General features: G+C 40.0%; 1 protein-coding gene across 6 annotated transcripts in view; it reads left to right on the top strand.

Moving 5' to 3' along the window:
• LOC139467396 (G protein-activated inward rectifier potassium channel 3-like) overlaps positions 1–14,135 on the top strand; it is a 135,351-nt gene that overhangs the window by 67,989 nt on the left and 53,227 nt on the right. The gene's annotated exons all lie outside the window — the stretch shown is intronic.

Below are 14,135 nucleotides of genomic sequence, written 5' to 3'. Positions count from 1 at the left end.
TACCCCCAACATCTACACCCTCTGTACACAACCTGATGCAGGCCCCCCTTGCACACCAGCCTCGGGTACTACCGAAGAAACGTCTACATACTGTTCTCATACCTACATTGCGCAATTTGCTTGTACATGTTCCAGATTGTATCTTAACAATCACCATGGCTCCGGGGGAAATTCGGTCCTCTCTGTTATGGAAGATTTTCTGGCAGCAGACAGCTGGTGTTGGTATCTGGTCAAGGCCATAGAACCTTATTGTGTCAGTATTATTATTCAAATGAGCAGCCTTTGACATTACAAACTTACACACTTGTAGCAAGGAATACTAATTACATGAGGTAGAAAGAATTGTCATAATGGCAGGTAGGACCACCTCCGTGGTCTAATGGTAGAGCGTCCGCCCGGAGTGCGGAAGGTCCGGGGTTCGATCCCCGGCCGTGTCATACCAAAAGACGTTAATAGATGGTACTTGTTGTTACCCTGTCTGGCACTCGGCATTAAGGGGCTAAAACAAGGACTGGTCGGCTCGGAGTCAGTATACTGTGTCTGAGTGGGGTATTCATGTTAAACTGCGGCATGGTATCTCAGTGTGCTAGCACTATAAATTGTCATCAGTCCGGACTAGTACAAGCACACACATGTGCATGCATGTCGCTATATAAGTGCAGTAATCTTGGATGCGACATTAAACCCAATTTCACCTCGCCATAATGGCAGGTTTCATATCATAGGGCATTATGAACAACAAATTTTCTTTGACAAAGGTGTTGGTGCATTGTTTCATTGCATGAATATTCATTGTGAGATAAGTGCATGCAACTATCTCCGTCTGGCTGTAATGGAATGAGATGGTTATACTCAAACGATGATCATTTTGTCTGGAAAACACTCCTTTATGGAAATGTAGGAATGATTGAAATTGTTGTGATGCATTTCAAAATGATATTCTGAAGAAAACACAGAATTTCATCAGCCAAACTTAACCTCATTTTGTTGCATATGGAGACCATTTGTATTCATATCTTTTGAAGATGTTGACAAGATCACACAATTCATAAACTGGCTTGAAATATCATCACATGAAGAGGTCTATATTTACTCTTCAGAGTTATCTCCCTTGATGTGTTGTGTGATGGAATCTCTCTCTCTCTCTCTCTCTCTCTCTCTCACTCACTCACTCACTCACTCACTCACTCACTCACTCACTCACTCACTCACTCACTCACTCACTCACTCACTCACTGCTGAATGCCTGCTAAACCTTGCTATCTGTTTGAAGTCTTTTAGCAATATATGGATGTGTAAATTTCAGTTTTCATAATCGGTCACTGTTTTTGTCATATTCACTTTTGAAGTGTGAGGATAATAATGAAGACTTTCGATTCCCCACAAATGAATCCTATGTCTTACACCTTTTGCACCGATTATCTCATACACTCAATTATGGTAATATGGTGTCTTGGAGATCACCACCCATTGAACAGATTGACCTTCATTAATTGGTTTGATAGGGACAATAATTCTAGGCAATCTTTGGCTATTCATCAAAAATCATTTATTGTTTATCAGCTCAATATACTGTTTTAGACTGTATAATTTCACTTCACAAACTCCTTATTCACGCTGTGTAATCCCGGCACTGTGCTCATCTTAAATCACGATAACTCAATATTTCTTTTCGATGATCGCAGGACGGTCGGGTAGCCTAGTGGTTAAAGCGTTCGCTCATCACGCTGAAAACCCGGGTTTGATTCCCGACATGGGTGGAGCCCATTTCTGGTGTCCCCCGCCGTGATATTGCTGGAATATTGCTGAAGGCGGCGTAAAACCTTACTCACTCACTCACTCACTCACTCACTCGATGATCGCAAGGATTTTGATTTGACAAGGTATTTCTGTATCTGATGAAATTTAAACAAGAGCCTCTTATAGAAACGCTGAATCTACCAACGCTCACATGCAGGTATGTGGAGAATTTGTTTTGAAGGGGTCCAGCCAAAATAACAAGCATGTGGGTATTGTTCCCCTCACAGCGGATATAAAAAGAATAGAATTGTTGTTCCTTGGCCTGGGAATGTATAACGTATTGTATAGAGCGAATGTCATTAATTTTGATTCTGTCACTGTATAGGATCAATGTGTATATTGACACTGAATGTCAGCTGTTTTGGGGGCGAAACTGACGTCACAGCAATTGGTGATGAAATATCATTCCTCTACACAATGAAATGATATGTTTTGTTAACAAAACACGTATCGCTGAGTACTTTGAGAAAACTGTTACCAAAACTCCTTTATTTGTGTTTCATAACAATATTGTTGCTGTATTAATAAATTCCCAGGTGTTGTGAAATATCAATACAAGTCATACTAGACTGATCCACTAGTCTCCAGTACCAGCAGCTGCAGGATCGTGGGTGATGAGGCTGTAGCATCTCTGTACCATGAGCTCTAATAGCCTGTATTTCATCATAATATTCAAGTTTATTTGACGCCTCCATGGTCTAGTTGTAGAAGGAAGGTCAGGGGTTTGATCCCCAGCTGCGTCATACCGAAAGACGTTAAAAGATTGCACTTGTTGTTACCCTGTCTAGCGTTCGGCATTAAGGGGCTAAAACAAGGACTGGTTGGCTCGGTGTCTGAGTGGGGTATTGATGCGGCATGGTATCTCAGTGACCTAGCACTATAAATCGTCATTTGTCCGAAGAAGAACGCACGCACACACGCACACGTCTATGTAAGTGTAATAATCTTGGATGTAAAGTTACGACCCAATTACATCTCACCTCACTTCAAGCTTATTTCCCAGTCTATCATGTATATTTGGAGAAGCTGATCTGAATGGTTCTAGTTTCTAAAAATACCAAAAAGGTTGTTGATGTTAAGTGTTAATGTGAAATATTGTAAGCTTTTAAGTTGAATGACAGTTGTTGGTTTTTTAATCCCCCTACCTTGCAGGGGCATATTGTCATCATCTGGTCCGTTTGTCTGTCCGTCTGCCCTTCCATATCTCATTTCCAGAGCATAACTTGAAAACCGTGAAAGATTTTCCATCTAACTTTGGTACCTGTATTCACCAGGGGCCCAGGGGCTGAAGTGGTGCTTTTTAGGGGGTACTTATCATCTTCTGATGACTCTTGTTTAATACAGTGTTGATGTTGAGTGTGTAATTACAGATATTAGAACAATATCTTATATTTAAGAATGCACTCTGAACTATTTGGTGTAAGTGCTTTGTTATTTCCTCATGCCATTGTTGTGTGAGCTGGCTTCCTCTGTTGTAGGACACACATGGGGATATGTATATAGGAAACAGTGCTTAGGATGTGCGTGAACATTTTGTCAGGAACAATATATCTGTTGTTAATAATTGCAGATTAGGACAGTATTTAACGTGTATTATACAATGTTTGTTGCTTTGCTGAATAACAATTTTGAATAGTTATTAGATTTTCATATAATTGTTATGGAAATGTGAGTTGGGAGGCATATATTTTTGCAGATGATGAAAACTTAAATTGCACAATGGGTTGTTTCTTTCTTTCCTGAATTACAATTTTATACATGGCTGCAATACCTCAATTATTACAATTCCATACAATTTATAAAATGAAGTGAAATGGAGGATGTTTTTTAGTTTAGTTTGTTTGGAACAGATTGTTCAAGGCATCTGTGTACATAAAACTGTCTGTGGATGTAATTTAATTCACTTGAAGCATAAACTTTGCACAATTTTGCATCAAGTGAAATGATGTGAGGCAGGATTTTCTATCAACTCACTCACTTAACCCATATGGTCGCTACTTGGCCAAACTATTATCTTTGTGATTTGTCAGCTGACTCATTCACTTAACCTACACAGATTAATTTGGGGGTTGACGTCCTCATCACTGTGTGACGTCCTCATCATATGTGGTAATTGCAGAAGTTTGTTTTGTCTTAATGGGATCTTTGTCAAAATAATTCTTTACAAAATGTTGAAATTACTTCAGGTTCTATGTAGACATGAGCTTTGACACAATGGATAGAGGATTTGAGAGTTCATGCCCAACCCATCCCAACCCATCCCAACCCAACTGAATTAAGAGAATTTTGAAGTTCCATTGGTATGAAGCAGCCAGCTTTGTGACTAATTGAAACATCCTTTGATAGAATCAGGCCTGAACGCATACCCAAATTTCAAAATGGCCCAATTATGAACAAACACTGGTGCAAATGGAATTCCTTGGAGGTGATGTGAAATGGGGTTTGATGTCACATCCAAAATTATTGCACTTACATACTTGCATGCATGCGTGGGCGTGGGCGTGGGCGTGGGCGTGTATGTGTGGCTGCTTGTACTAGTACGGACTGATGCCGATTTATAGTGCTATCTCACTGAGATACCATGCAACAGTTTAACATGAATACCCCACTCAGACACAGTATACTGACTCCGAGCCGACCAGTCCTTGTTTTAGCCCTTTAATGCAGAGTGCCAGACAGGGTAACAACAAGTACCATCTTTTAACATCCTTTGGTATGACGAGGCCGGGGATCAAACCCCAGACCTTACGCTCTCCGGGCGGACACTCTTACCACTAGACCACACGGGCGGTCAAATTCCTTGGATGAGTGTGTAGTGAAAGTATGGTACATCTCATGTCCAGTCTCAGGACCGTGAATACCCTGTCATGACCTCACCTCAAACACTGCACTGGTCAGCAGCAGATAGCCAGGAATATGTAGGTAGGGTTATTCTTGGACCACTTGTGGTCACTTCCGCCCCAGTAAGTACTGACTGACTGACTGACGGGTAGCAGGTGAAGCACCCACACCTATTGGTCAGCATTCTCATACATGTGGCCCACCCACAAGTCATTTACTTCTGTCTCAGAATGGTCACTTATGTCCAATTGTCACTTCTGTTGTATAGTCACTGTTTCTGGAGAATAATCACTTCTGTTGTATAGTCACTGTTTCTGAAGACTAATCACTTCCTAGTTAAATAGTCACTGTTTCTGGAGATTAATCACTTCCTAGTTAAATAGTCACTGTTTCTGGAGAATAGTCACTTCTGCTGAATAGTCACTGTTTCTGGAGAATAGTCACTTCTGTTGAATAGTCACATCTTTTAAAAAATGTTTAAAATAAATAAAGTTTTTCAGTTCGCTTCTGTTCACATCCTTTGCACAAAACTGTCACAAAATCTGGCTCAGTCCTGATTAATTTGGACCCGTGAAGATTCCGGGGTAGAATAGGTCTTCAGCAACCCATGCTTGCCGTAAAAGGTGACTATGCTTGTCGTAAAAGGCGACTAACGGGATCGGGTGGTCAGGCTCGCTGACTTGGTTGATGCATGTCATCGATCCCAATTGCGTTGATTGATGCTCATGATATTAATCACTGGATTGTCTGGTCCAGACTCGATTATTTACAGACCGCCGTCATATAGCTGGAATATTGCTGAGTGCGGCGTTAAACAACAAACCAACCAACCAACCAACCAACCTGATTAATTTGAGGCCTTTGTGACTTTGGTGTTACGATGTTGCATAAGTCAGACGTTGCATAAGTCAGTCGCTTAACTGGACAAATTAACCCAAATTGTCTTTAAAAAATATTTTGATTTCACAGAATTAATATTAGGCTATATGGTGTTTTGTGAACTAATATTCAGCCTGACAGATTATTTTGTGCTTGTGACATTTTCATGCTGAATCGTCTTCAAGAACAGGTCCGATTGAAGAATTAGGTTTAAATATTCATAAAAGAATTCCACAGATCGGGATGCCACAGAATTCATAATTTCCTGTGTAGGAATGTTACATTTTGTGATGGTTGACACAGACAGGTTTACCCTTCTTTCTGATTTGGATCTTTGTCCTTTGCATGAATATGTTTTTATATGTGGGTACAAGACCAATGACTGAGGAAAGAGGTTATAGGATAAGGAACTGGTTTACAGTATGGGGTGAGGTCAGCCTGGTGACTTATGCTGTTTGTTTTCTGCATCTCCGCGTGAGGTAAATAATGTCTTTCTGGCCACCATGTGAAGGCAGCAAAACGCTCTTGCCAAACACGTAAATATCGACAGGGGTCGACCAGGTGTGTAAAGGTTGATCAGTGTGCTTTTTTCGAACCAGTGGGATAACATTATTTTACCTGTGTTTTTAGATGATCATTGAGAAAAAAGAAGCTGCTGCTGGAGGAGTGGTTGATATCTATATTTAACATGCTGACAGATTAACTGTGTGGAAACAGCTGTATAATATTTTATTTTTGTTAGCACAATTTATTAAGTGCCTTTGATGTAGGATATTTTGGATGGCTCTATCTAGTGCATTTTGCCCCTTGAAAAAGAAGGATTTCAGGTGGGAACAAGAATGTTTCAGGACTTAATAACGCGTTAATAGATGTTGGTTGTGATGGTGTGTGTAGTGATGGCCACAAGTATAAATAATCCAATCAGGGTCCGGTAGCAGCCATTTGTTGTAGCTCAGCCCTTGATAACTTTTCTGATCGTTATTTTTTGCCATGGTATGATATGTGGGGCGGTTAGGTAACCTCGTGATTAAAGCGTTCGCTCGTCACGCTGAGGACTCAGGTTCGATTCCTGACATGGGTACAATGTGTGAAGCTGATTTCTGGTGTCCCATGCCGTGATATTGCTGGAATATTGCTAAAAGAGGCGGAAAACCAGACTCACTTCTCCCCATGTTTGATATCATTATGTGGAGTTTGTTTTCTTCTATAGCTATTTGATGCTTAATCGACCCGTGAAGATTCCGGGGTAGAATAGGTCTTCAGCAACCCATGCTTGCCGTAAAAGGCGACTATGCTTGTCGTAAAAGTCGACTAACGGAATCGGGTGGTCAAGTTCGCTGACTTGGTTGATGCATGACATCGATCCCAATTGCGTGGATCAATGCTCATGATGTCAATCACTGGATTGTCTGGTCCAGACTCGATTATTTACAGACCGCCGTCATATAGCTGGAATATTGCTGAGTGCGACGTAAACAACAAACCAACCAACCATACTGATGCTTAATCTTTGCAGAGATTTAGATGTTTATAATCTGTCAGCCGTATGATGATGATGATGATGATGATGATGATGGTGATGATTTAATGATAAATTATGGAGGACTGCGAATATTTAAACATTGCAGCATACACAACTCAATATTGCCATTCCTGAAGTATTGCTCATATCTGTTTTATCTGTAGTGTAGTATTGTTTTATTTTGAGAGCCCATAGTTCTAACCATATACTACACATGTGCTCGAATTACTTTGGATAGGGTCAAACAAAAGTAAGAATGAGTAATCGGAAGTTTAATAGTTTTTAACCTGAACATCATTTTGGATACTGATGTTGTTTCAGATATTGTTTCATTTAATTCATTTAATTCATTTATTCAATTCAATGCAGACAAATCTGTGGGGAATGTGGGTCAGAATATGTCCCCAGCAACCCATGCTTGTCGTAAGAGGTGACTGAATGAATCCTGTGGTCAGGCTCCCCACTTTGTTGATGCATGTCATCTATCCCAATTGCTTGGATCAATGCTCATGTTATCAATCATTGGATTATGCGGTCCAGATCCAATTACAGATTATAGATCGCCATCGTAATGCTGAGTGCATTTTTAAACAAAACAAATATCTAAAAATCAAACAAACAGACCAGACACCATCATTAAGTACGACTACATGGACCCGTGAAGATCCGGGGTAGAATAGGTATTCAGCAACCCATGCTTGCAGTAAAATGCGACTATGCTTGTCGTAAGTGGCAACTAACGGGATCGGGTGTCAGGCTTGCTGACTTGGTTGATGCATGTTATCGTATCCCAATTGCGTTGATCGATGCTCATGATGTCAATCACTGGATTGTCCTGTTCCAGACTCGATTATTTACAGACCGCCGTCATATAGCTGGAATATTGCTGAGTGCGGCATTAAACAACAAACAAACAAACAAAACATTTACATTCTATCCACATTGCTACAAACTGCTGATTGATCTACACATTCTGAAATGTGTTTTGACGTCATAAACTGACAGTTGGAAGCTTTGATAGAATTCGCCTGCCTCATGCGGGCTGCATTCACAGCTATAGGTCCCTCTCATGGATTGGTATTTGTCTAATTTGTCTGAAAGTGTTCCCATGAGATTGGTCAAAGCGTAAGAAACGGGGATGAAGTCAAATTCCACAGAGTGATTTGTGTGCCGACAACCCTTCCGTAATGTTTTGAAGTGTTATTAGGGACCATGCTAAGTGACTCGGTGGTCAGCCATCTGCTGCTGCTGCTGCATACGTATTGTTTGGGGGAATAGAAATGTTTTAAATCTGTGTAAATTAAATTTGGATGGTTTCATGAGCCTGAATTGTATTCAAAAGGAATATTTGTCTCATGATGATCATGGTGACGGTGATGATGATGATGATGATGATGATGATGATGATGGGGATGATGACGGGGATGATATTGATGATGATAGTGATTATAATCCTAGTTGAATAGATACTTGTATCTGCAAAGAATTCTATTTTAGTGAATAGACCGTGTTCACAAATGTGGCAAATAGAATATAACCTTACATTGATATTTAAGTCCTTTCCTCTAGCTATTAGAGACTTCAGTCCTCTGCTATGTGAATGTATTTGAACAGTGAAAGAGTAGCGTCTAGCAGACAAAGTTATGTAAGTGGTACTGTCAGCTGCCTGAGAGATGTCGTATGTGTCATCTGCCTCATTAACATCGATTAGTGTACCAGGTATGCAAATACAAGGAGAATCGATCAAGGAGATAGAATTACTATTTTCCTAATCACCACTCCTAAGGCAGTATTTACCAACTACTTACCTTTGTTTTCCTTTTTAAGCTGGCCACCTCCTATGGCCACATCATACTAAAAGACATAATATCATGGTACTGTTGTTTTTATAACAGATGCTCGGTCATCTCAGAGTGAGTGTACTAAACAAGGAACCCCCCCACACACCCCCACACACCCCCACACACCCACACATGCATGCATGCACGCACATCGCTATGTAAGTGCTATAATGTTGAAGGGGCTGTCGGGTAGCCTAGTGGTTAAAGCGTTCGCTCGTCACGCCGAAGACCCGGGGTCGGTTCCTGACATGGGTACAATGTGTGAAGCCCATTTCTGGTATCCCCTGCCGTGATATTGCCGGAATATTGCTAAAAGCGGCGTAAAACCATACTCACTCACTCACTATAATGTTGAACTTGATGTTAAACTTGATGTTAAACCCCATTTCCCCTCCCCTCCCCTCCTCTCCCCTCCCCTCCCCTCTAAATACAACCATGGACAGGGCGGCCAAACGGTGAAGGGCGCCACTGTCCTCTATGCAGATTTGCAACCCATGATATACTTTCAACTGATTTGAATCCAAAATCAGTCAGCACCCTGCTCATGGGTGTCATAAATCAAAGCGTTCACTCGTCTCACTGAAGACCCAGGTTCGATTCTCGACATGGGTACAACATGTGAAGCCCATTTCTGGTGTCCCCCCGCCGTGATATTGCTGGAATATTGCCAAAAGCGGCGTAAAACCATACTCACTCACTCACTCACTCATAAATCAAAGAGGTTACCATCTGCAGCCAGCATCACTTTCAGTTTTTCTCCCACATTAAGCTGACATGCTGTAGTGAGAACACCAGAACTTACTCACTCCTCAAATAAGTCAGATTGCGATTTCTTTTTAAACTGATGCTTTTCCTCCTGTTATCTCCTGAATTTGATAATCGTGCAAAACCTGGTAAATTGGATACCAGTAATTACCCTTTGACGTTCAGTGTTTTGAAACTATCACCATCGTCTACAATAAATACAGGTTGTGTGTTGGGGGTCGTGATTATAAACATTTCTTCATTGTTTACAGTAGCAACCGCTTGTCCGTATTAGCCTTTTACCGTTCCATATAATTATTTTTCTCTTTGCTTAGCAAAGAACAAACGAAAAATATTATTTGAGGTGTTAGCAATAAATCATGTTTAAAGATTACGTGTCAGACAGGGAGAGAGTCTGCAGACCCCCACTGGTGCTAATTTAAGCTCCAGTCTGGCCGGCAGGCATTGTAGGGTGTTTCTAGTACACATCAGATGTTATGAAGAAACATTAAAGTATAAACCTGGAAACACAACTACACTACCACTTGCATTTAGGATTTTCCCCGATGGTGTCTTAAGGAGTCCATAGCAGATAATGGAAGAAGCAGACGTGCATCTGCGCCAACTGTGCCGTCTGCTCCTAGGCTCAATTGTAGTCTACTTCTCGTTTGTTTCACTGGATTCCTGATGTTTATGAAATCTGGTCATGTTTGGTAAAAGCTGAAGTGGACACTAGGGTTTTGGTTTGTTTTAGATTAATAAATTATCGTAACTGTTGTTTCTAAAGAGGTATGTTCTTGTGGTGTTTATAGTAGTGAGTCTCTGGTGTTGGGTATAAGTGTTCCAGAAACTTATAAGGGGTGGTTGGGTAGCCTTGTGGTTAAAGTGTTTGTTCATCATGCCAGTGTCCTGTGTTTGATTTCCCACAAGGGGGTATTGTGCCAAGCCGATTCATGGTTTTCCTATGGATATTATGTTGTTTGCACGTTGCTTAAATGACCTCACTCACTCACTCACTCTTTTATGTATCTTGGAACATATGGTGTGAGTATTTAGGGGAATAAAACTTTTATATCAAGCTTTTTATATGAAAGGAATTGATAATCCAATATGTTGAAGCTTCTGGACAACACACCAGGTATTATTGGATACCCACATGCGTTTTAAGTGTTCACCAAGATGTGAAACTTCATGTCATAAAATTGGAAGTTATTTTAGAAAATTTTCCAAATATAGAGGTAAATATAATCAATAAGTTCAAAATGACAGTGAGAGAGAACAATCAGCCATGAATGTTAGCCGATAAGCTGGTGCTAATGGTATATTACTTGACATGAAGTGGAAATTCACAATGGGGAAAATTGAAAAATTCCTCCCTCTTGTCACACAAACCTGGTACAGAGGCTGCCATCATTTTGATTTTCTATGCTCAGATCCAGACGATAGCCTGAATATAGTTTCTCCATCGTTGCATTGATTTCCATCTCTGGTGGCTGGATATGGTGAAATACTCATCTATACTGGCATTGTTGGAAGTAATAGGTCATCAAAATATCTGAAACTGAGGTTGAACATCTTGTCAACATGGCGTTTCTTTAATTACTTAAAACATGATGGCTTAAATATAGTACCATATTTTCTTGAGTATAGTGCGCACTTTTTTCCCTTAAAACACAGCTGTGAAGAAGGGGGTATGTATTATACACAAAATAATGAGTTTTGATGTTTTTTTCCTCATGGAAAGACATTACCGTGAGCACGTAACACCGGAAATACCATGTAGACAAATCCATACTGAAGTATGCAAAATCATCATGTAATTACACTGTCTGGCTACAAAAAGTGTTCTTTGTATATCTGGACTTATGGATGTAACTTATTTAAAAACAGTTAAGGAACACCCAACTCTTTCATGTTGCTTTAGTCTGTCCGGGTGAACCGGGTGTTCTTTAATCGTTTTTAGGAGTATATTTTCCTTTCAGAGAATCAATGTTAGTCTATATGGTGTTTTGTGAACATAGCACTAGTGGTCATCTCTGATTATTTCATGTGTAGGAAATTTGCAAACTGAATCCTCTTTGAGAAAGAGTACCATGCAGGAGAAGGTTTTAAAAATTCATAACAGAATTATTTTTTATCACAGAAAAATATGTTGTCAATATGTATGTAAAAGATTTTACCTGAAATGGTTACTGCTGTTTAGTCAAATGTTAGTTGTTCAAAATATATTTGTAAGATATCTCGATCCGGTTCCCTTTTTCTGCAACTAACTTAGACACTGTGGTCTGATTGAGTCCTAATGATATCAATCACTGGATTGTCTGGTCCAGACTCGATTATTTACAGACCGCCGTCATATAGCTGCAATATTGCTGAGTGCGGCGTTAAACAACAAACCAACCAACCAACCAACCTAATGAATTAATGTCATCATGTCAACAGAACTGCTCGTAATAATGTGTCATTTGTGTCTGAAGATTCGTACTATTATGATATAAAAGGAATAATAATCACTAGTTGTTCGTTTATGTCATAGCATGGGTTTTAATTCCTTGAAACACTCGTATAGTCCATTATTACAAGACGACAGCACTTCAGCGTAAGAAATAGTATCTGTTTGAAATTTCTTATTTGCAAAATCATTATGTTTTAAGTTGATTAAAAAGTAACTTGTCACCCACTGTACGTGAAGTGACTCAAAATGTGTTCAACCTTTGAGATTCATGCAGTCCATTATATTCTTGCATATCAAGGTGCTTCGGCAATTTCTTATGCAGCAGATTTCCTTTATCAACTGGAAACCTTTTGCCTTCAGGGCAGAAAAAACTTGTCAGCTTCTAGAATTATTAGCTTCCCTAAGCTGAGGGTTTACAGGCCAACATATGGATAGACTTTGTCACAAGCTATTGCAACATCTTGAGTTGGTGATGTCATCGGAGGAGATTCCAGGAAGCTAGAGCAAGATGCGTTGAGTGGTGTGTGGGGGTGTGGGGATTGGAAGCTGGGTGGTAATTACAGCACTTGGAACATTTTTATTCCTCATTACTGGCTGAGTCTTGTTGGACATGAACTGAAGCGATGTGTCAACATGGCTCACTGGCGTGTAATTGGTATTACTTATGCAGAGTATTGTGTACTGGATGGAGAGGGTGAGGCGATTGGCCGAGGTTTTTTGTTTATAAGATTCAACAGTTTTAGTGCCATGGTTGGTTTCTAAGTTTTGGTCAGATTGTAAAATGATGCTGTTTTTTTGTTGTGATGTAAAAGAATGGTTGTTGGAGTTTTGCCAATTGTTTCATTGCATAAAATGTAAACTACTTATTCACATGTGATTAATCTGTCTCGGCCAGATTTGTAATTTTAAGGTGATTGTTGGAAGACATTTACTGTAGAACCCAGGCGTTTTTTCATAGCTTGAGTTTGTGGACTTTGAGAGTTGTAGTTGTAGATATTAATAAAGGGATTTAACATGGTCACCAGTGCAGCCAGATTCTGTGATGGCTTTGGATGATGCATGAGGAAGAATTGGCTGTCTCATGTTAACATTTTGCCTTCTGTTGATTATTTATTCCGGAACATACAATTATTGGAAAAAACATTTCATTTAACCTTTTTGGAATTCGATCTTTGAAACTTGATTAATGCCACAAACTAACACGCTCTGATGTTTAGAGTGAGTGAGTGAGAGAGATTGAGTTGGAACATGGTTGATGAGGTGCAGGTTTTAGATGTTTACCACTTTGAGGAAATCCATGACTATGACAATGGTGCTTACAAACCAGGAAACTTAATCATTGCAAATCTGGGATTCGAACCCCTTGATACCCCTTGATATTTGAATTAGGTAAGAATGTTATTAGACCCGTGCCATAAAAGGTGACTATGCTTGCTGTAAAAGGCGACTAACGGGATCAGGTGGTCAGGCTCGCTGACTTGGTTGATGCATGTCATCGATCCAAATTGTGTGGATCGATGCTTTGGTGACATTAATCACTGGATTGTGTGGTCCAGACTCGATTATTTACAGACCGACGTCATATAGCTGGAATATTGCTGAGTGCGGCGTTAAACAAACAAACCAACCAACCAACCAAATGACTCATTTGAGTAGAATATGCAGAGAACTGTTGAAACCTTGACGTGCTGTATAGCAGACATTGTGGGAGTTTTTAAGCCTTGCTCCAAGGCTGTACTGAAAGAAAAGTCCATGGGGGTGTAGTAATTCTATCCTCCTAATAGGCAAGTCTAGATAAGGGGACGGTAAGGACGCCAGTCTTTCATAGCGACAACTTGTTCTTATTATTTGTATAATCTCGAAATTATGATTTAAATTAATAATTTTTCCTTTAAGACTTGTGGAAGCCGAGGAGTTTTTCTATATTTTCATTTGAGGTTCTGTACAAGAGACATTTTAATATAAGTTTACAAATCTATAAGACCATTTTTACAATAACACACAATCCCTTGCCATTTTGATCCTCAAGGCCGACCCTGGAACGAGGAGTAGT

This window comes from Haliotis cracherodii, unplaced genomic scaffold (genome assembly GCF_022045235.1).
Source record: "Haliotis cracherodii isolate W230 unplaced genomic scaffold, xgHalCrac1.p SCAF_2, whole genome shotgun sequence".
NCBI lineage: Eukaryota > Metazoa > Mollusca > Gastropoda > Lepetellida > Haliotidae > Haliotis > Haliotis cracherodii.
This window is presented reverse-complemented; position numbering and strand designations above follow the sequence as displayed.